At 44.3% G+C, this 27,067-nt stretch overlaps 1 protein-coding gene across 6 annotated transcripts in view; it reads left to right on the top strand.

The window, feature by feature from the left end:
- Slc8a3 (solute carrier family 8 member A3) overlaps positions 1–27,067 on the top strand; it is a 137,342-nt gene that overhangs the window by 83,752 nt on the left and 26,523 nt on the right. The gene's annotated exons all lie outside the window — the stretch shown is intronic.

Raw genomic sequence — 27,067 nt, 5'->3', positions numbered from 1 at the left:
AAACTCTGGTCCCCTTGCCACGTTCACGTAGGGTGGTTCTCAGAATGTTGCTGACCAGAGCGGCTGCCTGTCGCCAGCCAGCGCAGTCTCTGGCTGCAGGCTGAACCCCTTCCAGAAAAAGTTGCTGGGTCAAGGGGATTCTTGGGACTCCCCACTGCACACACCCCCCACCCCCCCCCCCCCCCCCACCCCCGTGTAACCAACATCTCCATCTCCTCTCTGCATGACCCCCTGCCCTCTTCCTTTCCCCGGCACAGACATATCGTTTGCCTAGCAAAAGGATTCTTGTTTCCATGGAAGCCTCATTAAATCTACATCTTGCTCAGTCTGGGTTTGATCACAGGTGCCAGAAGTATTTTTAGTCCATGCGGTTGCGTAATGAGATGGGAACTGGCGAGGGGCGGAGGGGGCCGTATGGACAGAGAGAAGATATGTGTTTTATAAAGGTAGAAAAAGAAGGCAAGCTCAGGGCAAAGGGTTTGAAGGAAGGGGAAGGTGGGGCACGTCTCTTGGGCATCAGAGGCTGATGTACTCTGGCTTGATGCTTCCCACTGGAAGCCAGCCCAGCGATTCTTGCCACGACAACTGTTGTGGTCATATGTCCAGGGAACCTCTGATCTCCCTTTCCATGAGCTCAACTGGCTGCTGCCAGGGTGGCACTTCAGCTGGGGAGTGAGTGCCGTCACTGGGTTTCCCTCTCCGGAGCAAAGGACAGGCAGGACCCAGGGCTGGTGATCGGGGTCCGCAGTGTGGGACAGAGCCACAGAGAGAAAAGCATTAAGATATCAGAGGCTTGTGTGCAAAAGACAGGGTTGACACCGGAAGGCGGTACAAGTGCATCATCCTTTGGCTGCTTCCGTTCTGAAAACTCTCACATACTCTGTAGTTGGCGCTGAGCCTGCACGTCAGAGAGCTCCTGAGGTTGGACTAGCTGACAGGGCTGGAATTGTTGGGCTGTGTGTGTGTGTGTGTGTGTGTGTGTGTGTGTGTGTGTGTGTGTGTGTGTGTAAAGAGCTAAAAACCACACATAAAAGAAATAGGTGACATTTACTGAGCCTTTGCTGGTCATCTGGTGTTTTAGGCTTTCTAGTCATGTTAATCCATTTTTTCTTGCCCTGATTTGGGGCTTGGACAAGGAATATGAGACACAAAGCAGTTGAGAAATGTATCCACAGTCACCAAGTTAGCTTGTGGTGGAGTCAGGCTTGGTACCCACTCAACCTGACTGGAGAGTCAGCAGACGGAAGTCAGCACCGTCTGCCCGGCAGCCACGTACTTTAAATTGCTTTCGGTATGCAGAACCGTTTATAGATGCTTTGTATTGGTGAGCTGAAAGGCATGCAGATGTGCTGCTGGAATTTCATTCATCCTCAAAGAGGTGGATGTTTTAAAAAGATTTTCAGAGGGCGGTATCTAAATTTGTCGAGTCTTTACGATGGAGATTCTCCTGAGTTCCATTCTGACTCCGGGCCCTGCCCTTTCGCCCACATGTCCCATCAATTTTCTCTGCCCTTCCTCAGCTTCTGGGCCTCCCCACATTTCTACGGGACTGTGTCCCACCTTCCCTCCACTGTCACAGGAGTTCCTGTTGTAGTCTGAGACCACAGCCCTGTTGCCCCGTTCTTGGGACAGTATTTGATTTTCTACACTTTTCCAAACTACTTTCCCAAAGGGCACCTTGGCAGCCTGCTGGCCCCCTTGACCTGGTTATCTTTTGGTTGACCTGAGTCTTTTCAAGGACATAATTTTCTCTAACTTGCCAACTGATCTTTTCACTCTTCAAAAACAGTAACATGGAGAAAACAAAACCAAAAAAAAAAAAAAAAAAAATCAAAACCCAACTGACCACCCCTTCTGCCATGAGGATCTCATGTGACCTTAATGGGAGACATTCATGAGAGTCCACCATGATCTTTACCCCCATCTCTACAGAAATCTTGACCTGCTACCTAAACATCCCCATTTGACAGATGAGTAAACCAAGGCCTAGAGATGGGATAACTTGCTCAACTGGCACACTGTTAGAAAGCAGCTGGATCTTAGCCATTCTGACCAGTATAAGGTGGTATCTCAGAGTCATTTTGATTTGCATTTCCCTGATGACTAAGGATGTTGAGCAATTCCTTAAATGTCTTTCAGCCATTTGAGCTTCCTCTGTTGAGAATTCTCTGTTTAGTTCTATAGCCCATTTCTTAATTGGACTGTTGGGCCTTTTGATGTCTAATTTCTTGAGTTCTTTATATATTCTGGATACCAGCCCTCTGTCAGATGTGGGGTTGGTGAAGATCTTTTCCTATTCTGTAGGCTGTCGCTTTGTCTTGTTGACTGTGTCCTTTGCTCTACAAAAGCTTCTCAGTTTCAAAAGATACCTCCACAATAGACTACTGGCAATGGTCCAGAGAAAGCCCAAACTGACCTACTCTGGTGATCAGATGGCTGAATACCCTAACTGTCGTGGTAGAACTCTCATCCACTGATGAGAAGCAGATGCAGAGAACCATGGCCAAGCCCCAGGTGGAGCTCCAGGAGTCCAATGGGCGAGAGAGAGGAGGGATTATATGAGCAAGAGATTGAAACCATGATTGGAAAAATCACAGGGACAAACAGCCAAACTAGTGGAAACACATGAACTATGAACCAATAGCTGAGGAGCCCCCATGGAACCGGATCAGGCCCTCTGGATAAGTGAGACAGTTGATTAACTTGAACAGTATGGGAGGCCCCCAGGCAGTAGGACTGGGACCTGTCCTTGGTGCATGAGCTGGCTGTTTGGAACCTAGGGCCTATGCAGGAACACTTTGCTCAGCCTCGGTGAAGGGAGGAGAGGACTGGGCCTGCCTCAGTTGAATCTGCCAGGCTGAGCTGAATCCCCAGAGGAGTCCTTGCCTTGGAGGAGGTGGGAATGGGGAGAGGATTGGGGGAAGGTGGGGGAGGGTGGGAGGAGGGAGGACAGGGGAATCCATGGCTGATATGTAAAACTAAATTATATATATATATATATATATATATATATATATATATATATATATATTTTTTTTTTTTTTTTTTTTTTTTTTTTTTTTTTTTTAAAGAAAGCAGCTGGAAATACAATGGAAAGCTAGACAGTTTGACCCAGAGGTCCATGATGATTCTTTGCCCCTACTTGAAGACATTGTAGGAAACCTTCGTGGCATGGCTGAAGTGATCTCTTTGCGTGACACAGCAGCCATCCTGCTGCTGAAGCAGTGAAGAGCTTTCTTTGTCTCTCACTGCCAGCGACACGTGTTTGATTTGCCTGAGTGCCATGACAGTTGGATACCACTAGGAACACCAGTGGCCATGATTTCTTCCCTGATTAAACCTATCCAATGGCAAGACAGGAAGAGCATACACATGTTGTCCTTGTCACTGTCTTGGTTACAAACAGAACCAAGAGCTTGGGAAAAAGCAAGAGCTGAATGGCTAAGATGAAAAGGTTTTCTTGCAGAACTCAGAAAGGCAAGCAAGCCTCATGAGAAGCTGAAGACAGAAGCTGGGGCATTAGCAGCGCTTTCCTTCATCTCTTTCCCTAGAACTAAAATGGTTTCTTACTGCTTCTCTCTCTCTCTCTCTCTCTCTCTCTCTCTCTCTCTCTCTCTCTCTCTCTCTCTCCCCCCTCTCCAATGCCCCTCCTTATACCATCTTTCATTGCTTCACATGTACATGAAAAATGGACATCAACACTCCCAAGTTTACATAGCTTCACTTCAGGCAGCCAGAGTATCCACAAAACTCCACAAATGGAGTAAAGATGCAGCTGCCCCTCCTTATACCATCTTTCATTGCTTCACATGTACATGAAAAATGGACATCAACACTCCCAAGTTTACATAGCTTCACTTCAGGCAGCCAGAGTATCCACAAAACTCCACAAATGGAGTAAAGATGCAGCTACTGAGCCTGCAGATAGTGAGCAGGGAAGGGAAGAAGCTGTTGTCATGATCTACAGGACAATTCAAAGGGTGAAAGGTCACGGCAGAAATAAGTGCCATCTTCTTTTCAGATGGAGAAACTGAAGCAGAGAAGGAAGCTGGCAGGGATTCATATGTCTGGCCTTATTGTCAGGACTCAGTCTACTTGACAGGGTCTCTGATCTTTATAGGAAGTGTGGTTTCTCAGCCTAGCCACCAGATCTTATCCAGAGACCCTTCAGGGGGTCCAGGGACCATAGAACAGTCTCCAATAAAGGTCCTGAGGACAAGGATACCCAAAGTGAACTTCTGGAAATTCTGAGTTCTGGAGTAATGATGCTGGGTCCTAGGAGCAACTGTGGTATGTATGACCTGTTTACCAACCCCACAAAGTGCTAGATGGGATTTAAAACTAGGTCTCTAAAGCCTACATTCTTTGTACCTGTGACAAAGGATGGGTGCTATGAGACAAGATTACAAATGAGCAAACTGAGACCCACAGGATTAGCCGATAGTTCAAGGTCACCCTGCTGAGCTAAGAGGGGGGATGATACTTTGTGTCTGGATCCTGAGAGCCCATCTTGCCGTTTGCAATAGGGTTTTGCTGGATTCATTTCCCGTCTGTCAGATGGGAGCGATAACACCCATCTCACATGGACATTGTGAGGGGGAGAGAGATAAAAGATGAGAAAGTGCTTTGAAAATGTAAGCACGCTGCTGCCGATGGGAATTACTTTTGATACTCTTCTTGCTATTGTAGGCTGGCAGCCCCTGGAGCTTTGCTGAGCAGACTCCAGCTCAGAGCTCTGGAGGTTCCTTCTCCCCGCCAGAACCAAGGGGCACACTCTGTCTTCCACTGAGCCCCACCCTCTCCATGTGTCTCCCTGCTGGGAAGGCATTTAGCTCCTGTGGTACCCTCTCCTGTTGCTAAGGGAATGCAGAACCCTAATTTTGGGTCTCGGTATGTTATAAATAAAGGGAAATACATTGTTTCCCACAGCTTCCTTTGGAAACATTAATTTCTGGAGTCAGATTGTACATGTGATTTCCTTCCCAAAATATGATATTCCATTGATGGGGTTGCTTTCTGTCTCATGACTGGGATATGGAAAAGGGAACCAACACTTACTTGGCACTTACTGGGTGCAAATGGTAGCTGGGTGTTGCAATATGAGCTTTATTATTCCATAGACTGTTCCCAAATGTTAGTCTCCACAGACAGGTGACAGCAGGCCAGAGATTTGAACCCAAGTCTCCAAAACCTCTGTCTTCCTACCATAACCTTCTACTGGAGGGGAGTCCCTGGAAGGGCTGAAGATCTCTTTTAAGTCTAACAGACTAAGAGGCTTCTGGAAGAACTTGCTTCAAGGACAAGGAAGGAAGCAGAGTCAGAACTAGATGGGCCCAGGCTAGCCCACACCATCAGTTGTCCTTACTGGGTTTCATGCAGGATGACTGCTCTCTGGAGGCATTCTGGATATTGTGAAAGCTGGCAGCGGCCTAGGAAGGAACAATCTGTCATGTGTGAGATTCAACCTAGTGCCTTAGTTAGGGCACATACCAGAATGTGTGTCATAAGGACAGAGCAAGGAGGCAAAAGACTTGAGACCATTTTCATCAATAAATACTGAGCCAAGAGGCCTTTTCAGAGCCACGGCTATGAGGACAGCATTAAGAAGCCATGGCTGATAATAAGCCAAGAGGACAGAAAGAAAAATGCACATTAGACTTGGGGAGACTCATCTCAGCTCCCCCATAAAGTTCACCAGGGCAGCTCTTGCAGGAGTGACCCTGCCTTAGGCTGTGTATTTATCAAAGCGAGCCTGTCAGTTCTATTGTGGCCTGTTTGTTTAGGAAACAGCAATGGGTGACCAAGCAGCCCATTGCTGATAAGTGTATTGCAGTCTCTCTCATTTGGTCTTCCAAGATTATGCCTGAGGAGAGCTAATGATTCATGGTTGTTAGAAATAGCTAACACCTCTGCAAGATAGTTGACCTGATGCCAACAGAACAAACTCAGACTCAAGTAGATGGTCAGAATGTCTGTACAGCCACCACATCACAACACAGCGCTAACTAGCATGGGTCTCTTCCTCATACAACCATGAAGGTATAGCATGTGTTCAGTCACCTTACTCCTGAGCCCCTTGATGACAAATGTCGTTTCAGGCTTTAAACTGAAGATAGTTATGTTATGGAGCCCATATTGGATGCCAAATCAGAATCCACTCCTAACTATAATGTCATGAATAAGTAGGTAGGTGCTATTTAAGAAGATTCATTGGTTGTGAATGGCAAAAGCTCAATGATGACTTCACTTCCAAAAGAACCTTTGCCTCTAAAGCCTGAGAAGGAAAGCGCAAGCAAGGATGTCCTCTTGTCAAACATTGCTTAGAATGACCGCTCCTATGTGAACCGTACAGTTGAGGATCTGAGAAATGAATATACCTCACGTTAGAGATCCTGGAGGAAGGAGTTTGTGCCTCAACATGATAAACAATAATATCCACTATCTTTCCTTAGGAAGGCTTTAGTGCAATAGCGGTATACTCGCTACCAAAGCACGTGACAGAAACAAAGGAAAAAAATAGTACTGGGGGTTCACAGTTTCAAGGATTTGAGTCCATCAAGGCGGAGAAGGATGGTGGAACAGCTGAGATCAAGGCTGCAGGAAAGCATGGTCAAGACTGTTCACATCACAGTGAACCAGGAAGCAATGAGCAAGAGCTGGATTAGGGACTAATTAGACCCTTCGAAGACCTAGCTCCAGTGGCTCGCACCCACCAGTTAGGCTCTACCTCCTAACTGTGCACAGCTTCCTAGAATGCCACCATGGACTGAAGAATAAGCATTTAAAACATGAGCCTATTGGGGATACTGCAGATTCAAACCATAACACAGGAGTGTAACCAAAAGCATGTCCACCAAACAACTGTATTAAAAGCCAGTAGCTTATAACACAGGAGGCTTGGCTGTCTGGAGGAGGGGTGCACATGGCCTGGGATAGCAGGAGAAGGAGTAACAGGACAGCTGGGACACTAGAATAGTCAAAGAACAACCTGAACAAGGTATATGAATAGTGACAGTGGAAAGTGAGGAGATGACAGCTCCGGCTTGAAAATGCATATTTATGACATGACAGTGTCTTGGAGTATTTTCCTTTGGGGGCGGGGGGGGGAGAAAAATCCCAAAGGGCTTTATAATGAGCAAGCTTCTCTGTGTGCGTTAAATGTTAATAAATGTTGTAAAGAGGCTCATGATGAGATGGGCAAAATAGATCACAGTGTGGTTTGTAATTAGTGGTTACTAAGTCGTTCTAGATTTTCTTTAAACGTGACTTTGAAAAGTCAGTTAGCTTTGGGGAAAAAAAAACTATTGAAAGAGGGAGATTATGCTGCCTCAAGTTTTAAAAGAGCAGAGGTAATGGTGATTCAGACAATCAAACATACCCGGCTGCTGGTCGGGATTTGAGGTGAACAGTCTTGGGCTCACAAATCAGATATATCCAGAGAGGTATGGAGTGAGATAAATCCTAGACACTTGAAAGATTGGAGCTGATAGATTTTTAGATGCCAGCTTTGAGAAAATGAGATGAGACCTAGTAAAAGGCAGTAGGTGCCTAGGGAGTCTCAGATATTAGAGAAGCGAAGAGCTAGGATTTGTGGAAAAGAAAGGGTGCAAAGGGGGAGCCCTTTTAACTCAGGAGCCCCCCTTTCCCCTTCTCCCTGCTTAAAAAAACAGAAAGAAAGAAAAAAACTGGTTTGTATTTAACTGAGTGTAAGGCAATTCGCTTTTTATTTAAAGGAACTATTTTATGATTTCAATCATAAAAAATCAGAGATCTGATGCTGTAAAATAAAAACCTCATAATAGAAACGAGTAGAAAATTTGATGCCCTGCAGAAGGGAAGATGGGAGAGCACTCAGCCATGCTGGGTTTGATTACATACAGGCGAGGTAGCCCCTGCTGGGAGCTGTAGCTACTGCCCAGCAGTGCCCACTTTCCTCACAGCTGTTTCCTGCACATTCTGAGGTTTGTGAAATCCCTCACCCATCAATAAATGATCAGTAATTGATCTTTAGTGTTGATTAACCTGGAGTCCATGGATCATTGTGGGTTTGATGGCTGGAGTTTTATAGGATCTGTGAGCCACCTGAAATCATATGTAAACTATTGTTTATACTTGGATACACTTGAATTCTCAGGGAAGTTCATAACTTTCCAGAAGACTAATGGTCACTCCTAGAGCATAGAGAGAACCGGATGCAACCAGCACAGATCTCTCATCTGAGGTTTAGTTTGATACTTCAATAGTAGGGCTACTTCCAGCTGAACAAATTCACCAAGGGTGTCTTAAAGTGTTTCAATGAGAATCACAGAACCATAGAAACCAGAAATGCTGTATACGGGTCTTATTTAGAATAGGTATCACTGTGAACAAGTGCCTTCAAAGATAAAGGGTCTGCTGTTCTTGGGAAAGAACATCATCAGATTCACAAGGTGACATTATATTTCAACCCTGAAAAATAGTTGTGGCTTCTCTAAATCAAACCTTTGTGCCTCTATTAGGATTGTATAGTCAGATCTGGGATTCTAGGGGTAAAACATAGCCCTTATGGAATGCCAGCATAGTCTACTTTTATCTATTAACAGCCATGAAGCTTTTGAAAGTGACAAGTGAGATGCAGGATGTACATATTTATGCAAAATGTTGAAGGTTTCACAGTTATTCAGTTGAAATAGAAAAAATATAATTCAGAGCATGGAGTGTTTTTAAATGTCAGATCAACTTGAAGGATTCACAAGGAAGGCAGTGAGCAAGAATCCTTCTGGTAAAGTGTGGATGAATCTACAGGCATCCAATGTGCTGGTCAAAGAAATTGTCTTTGGGGGTTAAAACAATAGAAGCCTGTTGAAAAACAAGCATCTCACTGCACAAAAACACCAAGCAGGGGTCAAAATGGCATGGTTGTGCAATGAAGTAATTAACAGCTCGAGTTACAAAAACATGCTCAAAAAAGAGAAAGAGTAGTTGGGAGAAAAAATAATCCTAGCAGATCTTCAATATGAAAAGATTATGTAGATGTAATTAACAATGATTAAAAGCATATCTCAGGATAGATAGCAGAGAAGGGTTTGCCAACACCAAGAGGTGGTAAACATTTGAAGTAATGACTATATCAGATCCTTCATTTGGTTGTTGCACATGTCATATATGTGTCAAAATAACATATTGCACCCCACACCCTCGCACAATTCTACATATGAGATAACAACAACAAAGATGGAGGCAGGTATGCAGGAAGTTAGGGGAGAAGCTCATTTATATGAGCTGAATATGCTAGTCAGTCATCCTATGTGTTACCTCTCTCTGTGTAAATTCCATATTGAAGATATCATATATGTAAATAGATTTCACACTGCCTTCTCTGTGTATAAGTCCTGAGTCTGTGTCTCTATGGGGCTCTGTTTCTTTATGTCTACACATTTCCTAAATCTGTATGTCCAACCCGAAAGGATCATTTTCAAAATTAGCCCCTTCTCTTGCAGAAGTCCCTCTGTCAGCCTACAATACTGCTATTATTTCCTTCAGTATGAAACATTTGCCTTATCCACCAATTCTGCATTTAAGTTTCTACCTTCCACCACTTTCCTTTAGTTTCTTGTTCATTCATTTCATACACAAAAACAGCGAGCATAAAGCCCTGCACTGATCTGGAAATTAGTTATGGCTCTAGAGATGGTTACTTTAACAAGACAAGCAATTGCAGTTGAACATGGTAAGTGTCTCACTAAACAATACAGCCTGCTAACAAAGGGCACTGGGTAGCTACCATACCAGTCTGAGGAGACTGGAAGATATCTGAAATCTGAAGGATAGATGGTGTGGTAGTCTGAATATAATAGGCCCCCATAATCTAATAGGGAGTGGCAATATTAGGAGATGTGGCTTTGTTGGAGTGGGTATGGCCTTGTTAGAAGTGTTTCACTGTAGAGGTGAGCTTTGACTTTTCCTATGCTCAGGATACTGCCCAGTGTCTCAGTCAACTTCCTGTTGCCTGCAAGATCTAGGACTCTCAACCACTGCTCCAGCACCACATCTGCCTGCATGCTACCATGCTCCCTGGCTTGATAATAGTGGGCTGAACCTCTGAAACTGTAAGCAAGCCACCCCAAGAGTTGCCATGGTCATGGTATCTCTTCACAACAATAGAAACCCAAACTAAAACAGTGATTGGTACCAGGGACAAGAGTTTTATTGTGATAGGCCTGACCATGTGTTTGTTTGGAGGACTTTGGACTTTAGTGCTTTGGGTTTAGAAAGCAGTGGAATGCTTTAAGCACTGCTTAATGGGCCAGACTAGTAGAAGCATGGTAGACAGTGGTGCTAAGAGTTATTTGAACTATGGAGGGCTCACTCAAGAGGTTTCAGAAGAGAAGAATTTTAGTATGTTGCATAGAGATCGTTCCTTGTTATTTTGGTGAAGAAAGTGGCTCTTTTTTGCCCTTGTCTAAAGAGTCTACCTGAGGCTAAAGTGAAGAGTTTGGGATTAATTCCATTGACAGAAGAAATCTCAAAACAGCTTAGTATAAACTGTCATATGGCTACTAGTGCTTGTTCATATAAAGATTTATAATGAGAAGGAGCAAGATGAGAAGGGTAAATTACAAAATGTAAATTTTTGAGGAGAAAAAGAGCACCAGGAAGTGGAAGGGAGCCAAATTCTGTGTTTGGGGAGATAAACGGATTAAGAAATTGAATAAAGGGAATGGTGACCTCAGGGCAAGATCCCACCCAGCTAAGTTTCCAATTTGTGGAAAGAAACTAAAGAAAAGTTTAGAACTAGTTGTGGTGGCACAAACTGGTGGGGTTTGCTGATGGAGGCAGAGGCTGGCGGATCTCTGAGTTTGAGGCCAGCCTGGTCTACAAAGCAAGTTTCAGGACAGCCAAGCTTAGGCAGTGAAGGACAGAAAGCTGGTGAAGATGTACTTGAACAAGGGGGGCATGTTCCAGCCCCACTAAGCAACAGAACTTGGCAGCTTTGGCCACACAGTACTGGAGTTAAGGATAGAAGAAATGGGCTATGGAATTTGACCCAAGATTAAGGAAAGCTGATGAGGCCAGGCATGTATTGGGGTGTCCCTGAACGAAGGCCTAGAAGAGAGACTATTTCATGAAGCTGTGAAGTTGAAGCCTAGATTGCCAACTCAAGATGTTAGAAATGCCAGAGTCAGGGATACCTGCCAAGGGAAGCTGCTAACAGGGAGTGGAACCAGCCCATGAGAAAATAGTGTGTTGCAGTTAACAAAGCTGAACAGAATTGGAAATCTAAAGAGGATTTTCACATCAGACATGAAGATGCAGAGTTTGGAGTTTTCCCACATGGTTTTCAGTCTTGCTTTTGTCCAGCATTTCCTCATTATGTTTTGGAACGGTGATATATATCCTGTTCCACTATATGTTAGAAGTATGTGATTTGCTTTTTTATTTTGATTTTATAGGGGATTATAGTTAAGAGGTTGTATGAATCTCAGAAGAGACTTTGAACTTGGGATTTTTAAACATTGTTGAGACTTTGATAAACTATGGGGACTTCTGAAGTTGGACTAAATGCATTTTGCATTATGATATTGTTACAAGTTTATGGGGACCAGAGAGTGAAATGTGGTAGTTTGAATGCAATTGACCTCCCATAATCTCATGAGGAGTGGCACTATTAGGAGGTGTGGCTTTGTTGGAGTGGGTATGGCCTTGCTGGAGGAAGTGTGTCACTGTGGGGGTGGGCTTGGAGGTTTCCTATTCTCAGGATACTGCCCAGTGTCTCAGCCAACTTCCTGTTGCCTGTAAGATGTAGGACTCTCAGCCACTGTCTGCCTGCATACCACCATGCTCCCACCATGATAATGAACTGAACCTCTAGCACTGTAATCAAACCACCCCAGTTAAATGTTTCCTTTTAAGAGTTGCCATGGTCATGGTATCTCTCCACAGCAATAAAAATCCTAACTAAGACAGATGATGTCTTAGTTACTTTTCCATTTTCTTTTTTAAAAATATATTTATTTTTTTATTTAAATAAATTCCAACCACAGTTTCCCCTCCCTTCTCTCCTCCCAGTCTCCCCCCCAACCCCACTCCCTCTGTTCTTACCCCCAATCTACTCGTCCCCTGTTTCTGTTTAGAAAATGTCAGGCCTCCAATGAGTATCAACAAAACATGGCATATATCAAGTTGCAGTAAGACTAGGCACCTCCCCATGTATTAAGGCTGGGTAAAGTGACCCAGCATAAGGAATAGGGTCCCAAAGGCCTGTAAAAGAGTCAGAGACAGCCCCTGTTCCTACTGTCAGGAGTCCCATAATAGACCAAGCCACACAGATGTAACATATCTGCAGAGGACCTAGGTCAATCCCATGCAGGCTCCCTGCTTGTCAGTTCTGTCTCTATGAGCCCCTTTGAGGTCAGGTTAGTTGATTCTGTGAGTTTTCTTGTGGTGTCCTTAACCCCTCTGGCTCCTACAATTCTTCTTCCTCTCTTCCACAGGTTTCCCCAAGCTCTGCCTAATGTTCAGCTGTGGGTCTGTGTCTGTTTCCATCAGTTGCTGGATGAAGCCTCTCTTATGACAATCTATGAGTATAGCAGAACATTTTAAGCATCATTACATTGACATATTTTTTCCTCTAGTCCTGTTTGGTTCTATCATAGGTCCCTGGGTCATCCAGCCTGTGGGTCCTGGTGCTCCAGGCAGTGTCAGGGATGGGCTTACTCTTATTTTCAGTGATTAAAAAACATACTCTGGCAAAGGTGACTTAACAGAGAAAGAGGTTTTTTTCTCTTAAGCTTAGAGTCCCAGGTTACAGTTTAACATGGTGTGGAAGTCAAGGCATCAGAAGCTCAAAGCAGCTGGCTATAGCGCATCTACAGAACAGACAAGTGAGTGCATGAATACCAGTGCTCAGTTCCAACTTCTCCACTCTTATATAGCCCAAGGTCCCTTGCCTAGGGAATGGTGCCACCCCTAGTTGACTGGTTCTCCCACTTCAAGCCATAATGAAGATAATTTCCCCCACAGGCATGCTCAGAGGCCCATTTCTTAGGTGATTTTGTCAAAGTTGACAATTAACTAGCCATAATAAGTGGGAACCAAGCGGGCAAGTAACAACATTCAGAGGAAAGGACTATGGCTTGAAAGGAAGTAAGGTCATAATGGAGATTTGTGTCTGAACAGGTGCAGAGAATGAAGTCGAGTGGGCATGAATCAGCTCAGGAAACTGAGTTCCAGAATCCTGGCCAGAAGCATGGGTGACCCACACATGAGAGTCTGGACAGGAGATAAAAGAAGAACACTATACTGGTGAGATGTAATAGGCAAAAGCAATAGGAGCTAGTTTATGCTTAGAAGCTCAGTGGTCCAGAGAGGGAGCCAGGATACAGGAGAGAATAGGTAGTCATGATCCACTGACATGGGGCTTGAGGAGAGGTGGCTTTGGCCAAGCCAATAGTAAGTCCAGCTGTGGGATATTTGAGTTTGGTATCTTGATAGTGGTGCTTGATAAGGCTCAAGACAGACTTGAGAGTGGATGGCTGAAGTGGAGGCAAAGGTCACTGAAAATGAAAAGATCAAGAGACTGAGGGCCAAGGGTTTTTAATTAGTCATCTTGGGTACTAGCCTCACCCGCGGTGCTGTCAGGAAGACTGTAAGCCAGGCGCCAAAGTCATTCTGAGGAAGAAGTGACTCAGAAGACATCCATAGGAAGCAGCAGGAGAGTGCTTTATCAGCTGAAGGGAAAAGAGCCATTACCTCGGGGTAGCAGGGAGGACAGAGCCATTCCCAGCTGCCACAGCTCTGAGAGATTTGCTTCGAAGCAATCCTTAGGAAGGAAACAGCAGAACTCACAAGGGGCAGCGGGGAGGGGCAAGGGTGGGGTGGATCATGTCTTCCCCAGAAAACCTATCTAGAGGAAGTCTATTCCCAGGGCACGCTGCGCTAAGAGGTCTGTTAATTCTCAGAACACGGTGAGGCAGTGTCTCCTAGCTTGCACCTACACCTTTCTGCTGTGGCCATGGGGACCAATTCCACCACCTGCTTTCTCATTGTCTTGTTTCAGCACTGAACTAGTCACATTCTCCTCCCACTGCTCGCCTCAACGCCATAAACCTCCTGTGTTCCTAATGACCATCTCTAATGTCTACCAGTCGATGGTTCTTTCCACTGATCACATGTTTCCTACTGCATCTGCCTGTTCTCCATTAAGGCCTGCCTGATGAGCAGTTGCATAGCAATCTCTTGAAGGACAGAGGACCCAGTTTCTACTTGTCAGTTTCTAGCCCATTCCCTTCCCTATACAGGTAGGTGCAACATGAGTATTTAGGATGCTAGGCAGCTATTTTTCTATTTGGCAGGGTCAAAATTCAGGTTTATGTATGCCTATGACAGAGTGGAAACAGCGGATAGGACACGGAGTTCAAACTCTGGAAAGCAAAAGCATGAGATAGAAGATGCTGATGTTTCCTCTGGATTCTTGTCGAAACTGCATTTGTTTCAGATGCCTATGAACTGAAATTGTGAGTGGCAACCTAAGCGCTCTTCCAATACATCCAGAAAGGAGAATTGAAAATTTGACCACCAGTGACAGCGTAAGACGGGAAAGGGGGTAAAGAACGGCTCTTGAGATGTCTTTACGGCGGAGCAACAAAAATAAGTGAAGAAGAGTGAGATCAAACACCAAGGGTGAAAACCCAAGTCCCAATGGTCACTGATAGGCAAAGCTATACGACTCGATGCCCATCAACAGATAACAGCATAAACATTTAGTCAGTGTTCTGAAAACCCAAGGAGATGGATGATAGCTGTGCAGCGGCCCAAGGCCCCCCTTAGGAAGGCTGCACTTCTTCAGGGCCATCTGCCTCTCTCTTTCTTTCCTAGTCTTCCCCAGTCTTCACATGGAACTGTTTTTCTTTTCCTGTTTTTATGATGGTTATCTTTTCATTTGTTTGTTTGTTTTGGTTTGTTTTTTTGAGACAGGGTTTCTCTGTGTAACAGCCCTGGCTGTCCTGGAAATCACTCTGTAGACCAGGCTGGCCTCAAACTCACAGAGATCCACCTGCTGCTGCCTCCTGAATGCTGGGATTAAAAGTGTGCGCCACCTCTACCCAGCTATGATTTTTTTAATACACTCTTAACATAGATCTTGGCCAGAACAATTGAAGTTGAAAATTACCTTAAATTATTTTCCCTTTGAGCAATTGTAGCAATTTTTAAAATAGGTTAGACAGTTGGAGATGTTCAGAGGCTTTCTAATTTTGGGGATAGTCATAAAGACAGTGAGGCCTATGTTTTGAGTAACAGAACACCAGGATCTGAGGCCCCTAGCTACAGTTGGTTGTAGCCTTTGGAACTGCAAGAGGCTCATGTCAGGTATCTGTAACCTCTTCTCCTCAGGGCTCCTTGCTCAACACTGCCTTCCTGGAGTAGGGAATCTGATTTATGTCATTTGTTCCACTTCGCAAACGCATGGACACAGACATGTTCCAAGAGGGGAGTGCTAGGCATGTCTGCTCTTAGGCAAAGGGAATAGATATAATTCTGTAGTTATTGAGATCCCACCAAAAATCAGCCCTCTTTAGGAAGAAGTGTGGATGAAGAGAAAGCTTGGAGCTTGGACTCAGCCAATGGAAGCCCGGCTTCATCCCACTTCTTCATGCTACTTCAGACATTTTACTGTATCGCTCTGATGCACCACCAGTGTCTGCCCCATCAAGCTGCAACAGAAATTAAATAAGTTGGAAGGAACACCCCATAAATGCTGGTTATAAAAATGCCATAAGAGAACAAAAGGTTGATGGTTAGTTCTGTATCCGCTTAACACAAGCTGGAGTCATTTGTAAGGAAGCATCTCAGCTGAGAAAGTCCCTCCAGCAGATTGGCCTATGAGACATTTTCTTGATTGCTATAGGAGGGCCCAGCTCATTTTGTATGGCACCACTCCTGGGCAGTTGGTCCCGGACAGTGTAAGAAAACAGGCTGAGCAAGCCATGAGGAGCAAGTCAGTAAGCAGCACCCCTCCATGGCCTCTGCATCAGTTCCTGTGCCAGATTCCTGCTCTGAGTTCCTTGTTCTGGCATCCCTCAGTGATGGACTTACTTAAGCTGTAAGTGAAATGAACCCTTTCCTTCCCCAGTTGCTCAAGTCATAGTGTTTTATTACCACACTTCAAAACCTAACTGATTACGAGGTTACAGTGATGCCCCCAAACTCCTTTGTTTCTTTGGATGTGGAGATAGACTTCTGCAGTTCAAATTCCATCTCTCTCATCTACCAGCTTTGATGAGTTTCTCAATCCCCCTGTGCCTTGACTTTATCACATGTGAAAAAGAGACTGACAGTTTCTATAATTAGTGGATTGTAATGACCAGATGAGCTCATACATGTAAAGCAGCCAGGGCCTGGGCCAAGTGAAAGGGTGTGGGAGTTTGAGTTGATGTTACTATTAAAAGACACATGGCATAGGATATTTAAGAATTCTCGTCTTTGAGGTTCTTCCCAGTTGTATAAGTCAGACTGGGTTTATAGTAAAAACGTCTGCTCACATGTATGTCTTCTCCACCAGACTGAGAATTCCTAAAGAGCAGGATAATTATTTTATTCATCTTTCCCCAGCATAGCTTCTTATTAGCATGCCTCCCATTTACCAGGCTCCAGACATTGTACTGGGAATATTATAGGAATGTAGTCATACTGGTCAATGAAGGTAAGGATGTGAGCCAGGTTAAGGGTGAGAGAAGAGCCTCAGGGCATCACCCAACAAAATAAGCAATGTGAACTATCTCAGTTGCTGTCCACGGAGAGTGGGGGTCATAGTTCACCTTCACAGAGGAACGTGTAATCTCTGTTATCATTACTGTGTGGTTTTGTGTACATGCTGGCATGATTTGTTTTTCCGTACATGAAAAATAATGAAAACAGAATTTAGAGGAAGTTGCCAAACATATATCTCTAGGCTCTAATTTTGACCATCAGGTATAGTTCTTCATATTTTTTTAAGTCACATCATACTAAGCTTTTTGAAATGAAGAACAACATCTTACTTCTCTTTTTAACACTCTCAGTCTCTAATACATGTCACATCGCACAGAAAGCCATTACTTATTTATGAGGGGCGTTGGATGTCTCAGTCACCTCTTCCCACTCCTGTCCCACTACACAGTTTGTCTAAATGTCTCTTCTATTCACCGCCAACCTCATCAGCTTCATAGAAATGTCCCTAGGTACCATCCTCCCTGACATTGTTCTTCACACTTTTACCCCTTATTTGTCTTATATAGGAAAAAACAAACAAACAAACAAATAACTCCACTAAGAAAATGCAATTCTAGGACTCCAAATGCCTGGAGCTCTTCAGAGCCTACAGTCCAGTTTTGTTTTGTTGTTGTTGTTGTTGTTGTTTTTTGTTTTTTTGTTTTTTGTTGTTTTTTTTTTAAGTCCACCAGTTCTGTCTGCTTTATCTCACTGGATGGACTCTGATTCTCCACAAACATGTAGCAATTCAGAAAATTTTCCACAGTCCCCTCAGTTAAGGCCATCCTCCTGTATACCACACTCCCCTCAGAGACTGAATGCTGGACAGAGATGGAAAAGTCCTTTGAGATGTGAAGTATTGGTTCATGTGAGAGAAATGCTCAGTGCGCTAATCTGACAGCTTCAGTGACAAGTTTGCTTCTTTAGAAACTTGACCAGACAGAGTGTGAGGACAAAATAAAAAGACACCCATGTGTTAATATTCACTGAATAATGACCAGCTAGGTGAAAAGTTAAGATAACCACCCACTCACAGGATTTCTATCCTTATGACCAAGAAGAATGATTATAACATCAAGCATTGCAATACCTCTTAAAGTGGGATATAAATAATAATGATGATAATGAGGAGGAGAAGGAGGAGGAGGAGAAAGAAGAGGAAGAGGAGGAGAAGGAGGAGGAGGAAAAGGAGAAGCACTCTGGCTGTTTTTAGGAAACAGGATAGAAATGTTTATTAAAAGAGATGATGTCAAAACCTGTGAGATGCAAACTCCATCTTAGGAAATACCAAGATGATGCCATCTTTTTCAGGATCTTCTAATTAAGACAGATTCAGTGATTAATGTCAGCATTGTGGACAGCAACCTAGCAAAGAGTATGTATTGAGAAATTTATACTAAGTAATTCACAGGAAAGCATCTCACTTGAGCCTCATGTCATCCTATCACAGATGAGAAACTAGACTTAAAATAACCTATCCTGCAGCCAGTGTTTTCTAGCTGTATGTGGCAGAGACAAGAGTCGAGCATAGATCTGTCTATGTACAAGATCTCTCCTCTACCTTCTCCGATACTGTAATATTCTTGGCTTGCTGAAATAGACTGTCTCTACACATTTATTTTGTTGCCTTCAGAATGTCTAAGTTGGGATTAGATAAGACTTGTAGAAAGGCAGGAAGAAAGGGTAATGGAAAGATTTCCACTTCATTAGCTGAAGGCATGAGCCTAGTGCACAGTGTCTCATTCACCAGCTGCATGAACTTAGACCGATTCCTTGACAGCTTGCATCTCAATCGCCACAACGCACAAATGAGAGTGAATTCACCTCTGGATGTCTGTGGAATGTTGTGATAATCAAATGAACTATATTATAATTCTCTAGACAGAAGAGTTCATTGTTTATGCAAAGGATTTTTTTGTATTCCCTCTCTTTTGAAAATTAGAGGGCAGTGGTAGGCAACTGGGAACAAAAAAAATATGGCCCACTGTCTATGCACTCTTGCTGTATTGAAGTTTGAATACAAACTTGTGAAAAGTATTCTTCTGTGAAAAGTATTCCTCTGTGAAAAGAGACCTCCATTCCTTTTTCCATTTGCTCCAGAACTTAAGGCAATTGCAGCTGATTCTCCAACAAGACCCACCCTTCCTTGGGAGAAAGACCAAGATGTCTAAAAGCTAGCCCCACTGCTCCAATTTTTAGTAATAAATAAATAAATTCCTTGACAACAATTCTGCGTATCCTACTGTAATACTGGAAAGCTCTTATGGGAAAGCAGTTCATAAACTGCCAAGAGCTGTGCAGAGAACATGAGTCTGAACCAGAGGACTCCATGCTGGAGGCATGCATCCTCAGAAAACATCGCTCTGTGTATTCGACCACAATCTAAAGGAGATGCTGGGAAAGAGGGGTGGATCAGGCTCCAAAAGTGGGTCAATAGAAACTAGTTATAACTGATCTGAACTCAGGAAGGCTTTAGGAGTGGAATAAGCCACTTTCCTTTTGACCAGGAGCTTCCATTTTGAGTATAACTAGTCTTCTCCTAGTCCTGTCCCACTCCATTCTGCCTCCCTGCTTGCCTGCCCCTGGCCCCAGAACAAAGTGCCAGAATATGAACACAGATGCTATTAAGGGACTCTGTACAGATAGGACAGAAGAGAACACAACCAAGAGTATTCCCTCCCATTCTGGAATTCCTGGGATCCATTCTCAACTCCCTCCAGGCCCACAATTCCTTGACTCTCTTTAATTTCATTTCCCCTTTATTTCAGCTTTCTGTTCTTATGTGGAATACTCCGCATTGAGTAATCACATTCTGCCAACAGGGGTATGGCATAGCCAGAACCCCTCAGGCTCACAGGACCATGAGCAAGAGAAAGAGAGAAGTGGGTGCTGTGTGCAAATGTCAGCTATGGACCCAAAATGAGAGCAGATTTGAAGGAGGTAGACTTATGGATAACGCCCCTGGAGATTTCTGGAGATGAGATCTCAGCCTGAAGGCAGAGCTTACATAATAAATGTGCTACAGCTCTATGTTGTTGTTTTAATAAGATTTTTATTAAAGAAAAGACACCAAAAACCCCAAACAACAACAAAAAAGAATCTTTTAAAATTGCTATCAGCTAAAACCATTCCAGGTGGCACATATCTGTAATCCCAGCTACTTGGGAGGCTATGGTTGGAAGATAGAGAAACTGAGACCTGCCTGGACTCCAAGAAGAGTTTGAGGCTAGTTTGGGAAACTTTGCAAGACTTATCTCAAAATAAAAAGTAGAAAATGGTGGCTGAGAATATGGTGGAGTAGTTGCCTAGTCTGTGTTAGGCCCAAGGTTCCTTTTCAAATAATACTCCAAAATGCAATCTGCAAAATTGTAAAAATAATCTTTTTTGGAAATAGCCATTTACCCAATACTGTATTTCCCGGAAACTTCAGCTACATGTGGTCACCATCTCAAAAGAAGAAATAGAAATAATTCAATATTTTTAAAAAGTTCATCATGAGAACTTACTTGGACTGTACATGCTTAGATCATGAATTAGTTTGGGATAGGACCATACACAGATCTTGGGATCAAACCACTGAGAACAAATTCTAATTCTATCACTGCCTAGTAGGGTGATGCTGTGCAAAATTTCTCAATGTTTCCTGTTTCCTCATCTGTAAAATGGGAATGCTGGTAATGCCTCACAGGTTCCAGGGAAGAGCGTGTGAGTTGTTTGTGTACCGCACAATGTCGGGACAAGAGGAAGCTGCTGATTATAAAGGAGACATCATAAAGCTTGAAGAAGATAAGAGATCTACAATTTATAGTTCAGCTTTGCCAGTTCCCTTCAATGGAAGCATCAAACCCTCCTTCCTTTGTCAAATGAGTCTTTTAGTCCTTCAATGAATGAGAAGCCAAGTGTCCATGCCCCTGGATAGTTTTCTAGACTTTGTGCTTGTCCAATAAATATTTTCAATCCAAACCTCATGTGGTACTTTTTAAAAAGGAATTTTCATCTGCTAAATGTCCCTTTGATGCTCTTGAGCAAGGCTCTCTGACTCCATGCTCTAAACCCAGAGCCTCTTCCCAAGGACATCTGCTCTGTTAGGCTCAGCAATGACCTAAGATCAGGCAATGGTTGTGACCTTCTCTAGATGCTGTTGACCCCACAGATTAGAGCCCAAGATTTAACAACAAACAGAGGCTTAGAAGATGATGAGAAAACCACTGAATAGCCCAGCCTGACTTTTTTCTTTTTGTTTTGTTGTTGTTGTTGTTGTTGTTGTTGTTGTTGTTTTCGAGACAGGGGTTCTCTGTGTGACCTTGACTGTAGACTAGGCTGTCCTCAATTCAGAGATCCACCTGTCTTTGTCTCCCAAGTGCTGGGATTAAAGTCATACACCACCACTCCCAGCTGCCTGAGTATTTCTTGATGTTTGATCTCAGACAAATGAGAAATCAGATAGGAAAAGAGATGTGTGATGCAAAAATGTGTTCCATCTCCCAGTTGCTAAGATACCCCCAGCTAAATTAGTATTTATCAGAAACTTCTGGTTTCTCATCCAAATACTAGCACCCCAGATCTGCTGGATCAGCATCTTGGACTGGGGCATAGCAGCCAGCACATTTACCATTCCCCAGGGTTTTTAAGATGGCTGCACCAGTGACCACACCTTTGCAATGTCCTACCCAGAATCCTCTCTTCCTAGAAGTAGAACTGTCCAAGATGAACTCTCCATGTTGACAATGACAGCTCCACCTTTAGCTGTTTTTTTGGTCACTTTTCATTGTACCCTTTCTGTACATACATTATATTCAGCTTTAATAAATTGTTTTTGATAACCACTGGTATATCAGAATGAACAATGGATTTGGGTTCCAGGTGGCCTGAGTTCAACTCCCAACTCTGCCATTTACCAGCTGTGAGACACTGGGAAAATCGTCAACTCCCCTATGCCATTTCCTCATGAAGAGGTAATCCTACTTACCCAAGCCATTTCAAAGACCCAGTGACATGATGCTTTAGGAACCCTGGATCTTTCTGCAGTGCCCAGTTCTGTCGTCAGCTCGGAGCCTGCCTACCTGCAAATCCACCAAATATATCAGAGTTCTGCACACAGTTTCATTTCTGCCTCTGTGTGACTTTGATTTCTTCTATGGGCCAAACTCATGACTGTAGCAGGAATCTTAAAAGTTCTTACTAATGAAATCAAACCTGAGACCAGTTATTGGGGCGAACACTGGAAGATCAGAGAAACAGAACAAGCCATAGCTCCCTCACCTTGCCAGTTCCTCAGCTGGTCTTGTTTCCTCAGACTGGAAGCTTCTGAGTCCTCATCCAGAATGAATCTCAGCTGAACTGTGCTGCTCCAAAGCCTAAAAGCTTAACCAGCCTAAAGCTTAACCAGCCAAATGCTTCTAGTTTCTGGTCTTCACGCCTTATATATCTTTCTACTTTCTGCTGTCACTCCCTGGGATTAATGGCTCGCTTTCTGGGATTAAAGCCGTGTGTCTCTGTGCTGGCTGTAGCCTTGAACACACAGAGATCCACCTGGCTCTGCCTCCCAAGTGCTGGGATTAAAGGCGTGCACCACCACCGCCCAGCTTCTGCGATGGCTTGCTCTGACCCATTTTCTAGCCACCATTTTTGGCTCTGTATCTAGTGGCTGTCTGTTCTCTGACCCTAGATAAATTTTTAGGGTGCACACTATTTTGGGGAATACAGTACCACCACACACATGACAATCCTGGGTCATGATATAGGGACAGGACTTTGTTCTTGAGGAGGCATCTGGTCTGAATGACTTCTGGACTCCAATATAACTAGTGTTATCCGTCTGCCCAGCCTCACTTGCTGTCGCTTGACTTGATTGATAGTGGAGCCATTGAGGAAGGCTGCGAGGCGTAAGGCTGTGTGCAGGCCAGTGCAGGGAGCAGTTTTATGGCATAATCCTTTCTCCCTTTCCTCCCCTCCCTTCTGGCCTTTACCAGGCAGCACCTGACTCCTTGCAGCATCTCCAGATGAAATGCACGGGTAAGGCTCCTTAGAGAGAGCTAGTTCACAAAAACAGTCCACAGCCAAGGCTGCTGATCTTCATGGCTGAGCTCCATGCTTTTTTTTTTTTTTTCAAGCTGTCCTTCCCCCCCTCCCCACTCCACCATCACCATAGCAACCCAGTGGTGTAAAAAAAAAAACAAGTAGAAGAGCTAAGGCATCATCTAAATATAGTCCAAGTTCCAACACTTCCAGCATGGCGCCTAAAGCCTGGGAGGTAGATGCATCCAAATGGCAACTGCCCCCACCCCCAAGAGAGGACCATGGGAGGGGTAGAGGTCAAGGGGCAAAAGAAGGGAAGGGGCAATCATTTGCTGAGCCCACTGCCTGTGCTTTCTCATTTAACTCCCACAACCACCCAAGGTGGAAGTCGTCTTCACATCACTGCTGAAGAGACAGTAAGTTCAAAGTGGATAGGAGCGTGGCCACGGTCACACACCCGTCAGTCATGGAGCTGCTGTTAACTGAAGTTTCTGGTATTCATACTTTGCCCTGATACTGCATAGACAGGTGCAGGTGGGGACTTTCCCTGGAAGTGCTAGGCTTTCAAAACAGATCTCATAAGCAATTTGAGACCTGAGTGTAACTAAATTATTGGATGGTGCCACATGAACTACGATTTCCATTAAACTGATGCTTTTTCGTCCTCAGGCACTGAGAGTGTGGCCAAGGAGAGAAAGTAGTGTCCAGTAGCACTCAGACCTCTGTAAAATGGCGTCACTGGAAGCCCTGACCCAGAGAACACTCACTGTGGCTCCTACCTTCATTCATTCCTTCATTCATTCACTCAACAAATGCATTTATTAAGCATCTTACCTCAGGGGATAGAGACAAACACAGTGCTTGTCCTCATAGACTTTAGGACGGGGGAATGCCAGGGAAGGAGATGATTGTATAATGGGTCAATTCTGTGTAACTGGGACATGTAGTGTAAATACATACCAGAAGAATGTCACTTGTCGGATGGCATCGGTAGAAGGGGAATACAGAAGTCCACCAGGTGAGGGATAAAGTGATGTGCACTTTCAGGGTAAGCAGAGACTCCTAAGAACTTAGCCTCAGCTGTGAGCTCACATGGCCAGTGCATGCTCCAGTCCATCCCCTACCTGTATCTTTGCAAGATCATGAAGCCACATAAGTGAGGCTTTGCAAAACCAGAAATTACTCACATGAGATCTAGCAGGAAGAAATGTGCCCTACCGTCCCTTGGCGTCATTATTGTAAAACTGAGTAGGTGTGTGAGGTTGCTTGTGTCTCCAAAATACCAAGAAGAGGAGAGCAAGCTGTAGTGTTGGCTACTTCAGGTTAGCAAGAGTGGCCCTGAGAAGTGCCTGTGCCTATGACCTTTCATAGGAATAGGAGGGAAGAGGGCTGGTATGGAAAATGTGCATTTCTGTGGATCTGGAGCTTTCCAAACTGCCTGGAAGGCAGCAAATGTGGGGATACTCTATGAATGAGTTCCAATTAGATAATATAATGTGTGTGGAGCTCCTGAGTGCTTCAGAGAAAACGCTGTCTAAATACACAGTGCTCGAATCAAAGGTAATGATACAGTGCTCTATTTATAGAGCTCCGCTGCCTACCAGCCAGCTACTTCCCAGGGATGGGGGAGATGAATGGGCAAGATGGAGGGAAGGGGCTTTGAAATCCTTGATTAAGAGCCCTCCAGGCAGATGTAGAGTTTAAAATGTATTATATTATTCTCACCATCATCGTGCTTTCTTTTATCACCCCAGAATGTTATCTCCTTCTGTTTCAGGTGAATGAGTCTCTCTGACTGTTCTATGCTCATAATTTCATCCAGGAAGGCAGCAGCCTCCCATATGTCATATACACAAACATTTTTTTTTTCCTGAGCTGCTTCCTGTCAGTTGAATCTGGCCTCTCTGTAAATCCAGGCTTTCCCAAGCTCATTTTATCTCTTCCAATAGGAAACAAATATGTAAATGCCCTGCTTAAAGGGAGTGTTGATTGCAAACCTTCTGTACACGGTGGACAGATTGGAGCTGTGGAAATGAGAGGAAGGGCCACTGTGTCTAAAAGGGGACAGACTCTTCCAGCACAACACCTCTCAACCAGGGAAGAGCTCGGGGGGGATTCACTGAAGTGGGGGCATGGTAGCAAAGGCACTTGAGAACTTGGAAATGGCACCAACAAATCATGTTCTGGGTGTGGGTGGGTGTTGACAAGCCCTGATCACTCTTGGAGAACTTCTCCCTATCCAAGCCAGCAGTCCCAGGAAAACAAATTGATCTCTTTGGCTCCCTCCCACCATGAAGATGAAACAGGAGCCCCTGAGCCTATCAATCTATGATGGGATGTGACTATGCAGATGAGTCGTTTCTGCAGTCAACTTAGAAAGGAAAGAGAGCAGAGTTGGGTAATAGGGAAGGTTGCTCTGTGGGGTCGGTCCCCATTCACGAAGACAGGTCCTCATTCATAGGCAGGAGTATGACAATGAGACATAGCCCGTTCTTTGCTGTTCTTCATCACACCCTTCATGGAGTTGAAAAAGTACCATGCCCGGCCCCAGCCAGCACTGTTAGACTATTATCTCTGCCATCCTCTTGTGAGTCCATCCCGGGAACCAGAGAAAGGATTGCAACAGTTATAACTTAAACAGAAAATTATCAAACTAGTATTTCTGACTCCGTATTCTTTGCCAGTTCCTTGCTATAAACTTTCCTCATGTTATCTCCTGTGGTCCTCTCAGTGACCCCGTGAAGTAAGTCTTACAACTATGTCCTCCTTCATATGAGGAGACAGAGGCTCACAGGGTTCCACAAATTAGTCAAAAGGCTAAGACTTGTAAGCACTGTACATGGATAGCTCTGATACTAAGGCTGGCGCTCTTCACCATTGAATGATGGAGGAAATCTTTATGCCCATGACATCAGTCATGAGAAAGAGCAATGGGAAAAAGCCAGGATGTAGAACTATCGTCAGTAATAAGTCAGTGCAGTGGCCAGCAGAGTGAGGACAAGGCAACTCTTTTTGCGTGCGTTTTAAAGGTTAGAGAAAGAGGTCTAGACTGTTAGGGAAGAGATGGGGGAAGCATGAAAGCCATCTATTCATAGAGGTAGCTTCATGACGGTGCTTCTCAATGGAGTAGTGTGTACAAGAATGAAATGAGAGTCTCAGCAAGGGTTCTTCTGCATCTCTGACTGTAGTCTCCTGCTAAGCGCTAAGCACGGGCTCTGTGCTGTAATGCCCTGGGCTCAGCTTCTGGCTCCACCACTACGGCTATTAACAAATCATCTGTTCGATAAATATAAACTGCCCATGGGCTAGAGTGTGTGCAAGGTGCTGGTAAATGAGACAGACAGGGTTTCTGCTTTTAATGGCCTTCGTATTCTGGTAACGGAGCCAGGTAAGCAGGCGAATAAGATAAAGGTGAGACAGGCTGACGTGGAAAGATGTTAGAGGGTCAGGTAGAGAAGACCGAGAAGTAACATAAACCCTTTTAGAGAACAACCTGGTTCTGAGAATTTCTGGGGAAGTGACAGTCCAGAAAAGTGAAACCATTAGTGCCAATGTCCTGAGGCAGGAATTGGGTTTATGCATTTGAGGTAGGAGAAGGCAGGTATGCTGGGGCAAAGTCAACAGAGGGAGACTAGCAGACGGTGTTCTATGAAACAAGCCAGGTGAGCTGTGCAGGCTCATTCAGCATCCAAGCAGCTCATGGGCATGTGTCCACAAATGCACATCCTCAGGGCCAGTGCAGACCTGCTGCAACAGGAACTCTGGGAATGGAGCCCAGCATGCTGTGCTTCCTCAAGCCTTCCAAAGATTCTGTTGTCTCAGAGTTTCTCAGCTAGACCATACAGGTTCAATTGTTTGTTTTGCTTTTCAGGTTTATTTTTATTCTCCCTGGTTCTTTTTAAGATGTGTGTGTGTGTGTGTGTGTGTGTGTGTGTGTGTGTGTGTGTGTGAGAGAGAGAGAGAGAGAGAGAGAGAGAGAGAGACAGAGAGAGAGAGAGAGAGAGAGAGAGAGAGAGAGAGAGAGAGAGAGAGAGAGAGAGAGAGAGAGAGAGAGAGAGAGAGCCAAGTCTGCAGGTGCCCTCAGAGCCCAAAGTAGGTATCAGATCTCTTGAACTGGAGTTACAGACAGTTGTATGCCACCTGACACAGGTGCTGAGATTAGAACTCAGGCATCTTCATGAACAACAGGCACTCTCAACAGCTGCCCTCTCTCCACCCCCATTCAGTTTCAATTATAATTCAAGTGTGGCAGAGTCTGATTCATGGAACCTAAGTAAAAAAAAAAAAAAAAAAAAAAAAAAAAAAAAAAAAAAAAAAAAGT

The sequence above is a fragment of the Onychomys torridus genome, chromosome 14 (assembly GCF_903995425.1).
Source record: "Onychomys torridus chromosome 14, mOncTor1.1, whole genome shotgun sequence".
NCBI classification, from domain to species: domain Eukaryota; kingdom Metazoa; phylum Chordata; class Mammalia; order Rodentia; family Cricetidae; genus Onychomys; species Onychomys torridus.
The sequence above is the reverse complement of the archived record's forward strand: the minus strand, read 5'-3'. Positions and strand labels throughout refer to the sequence as shown.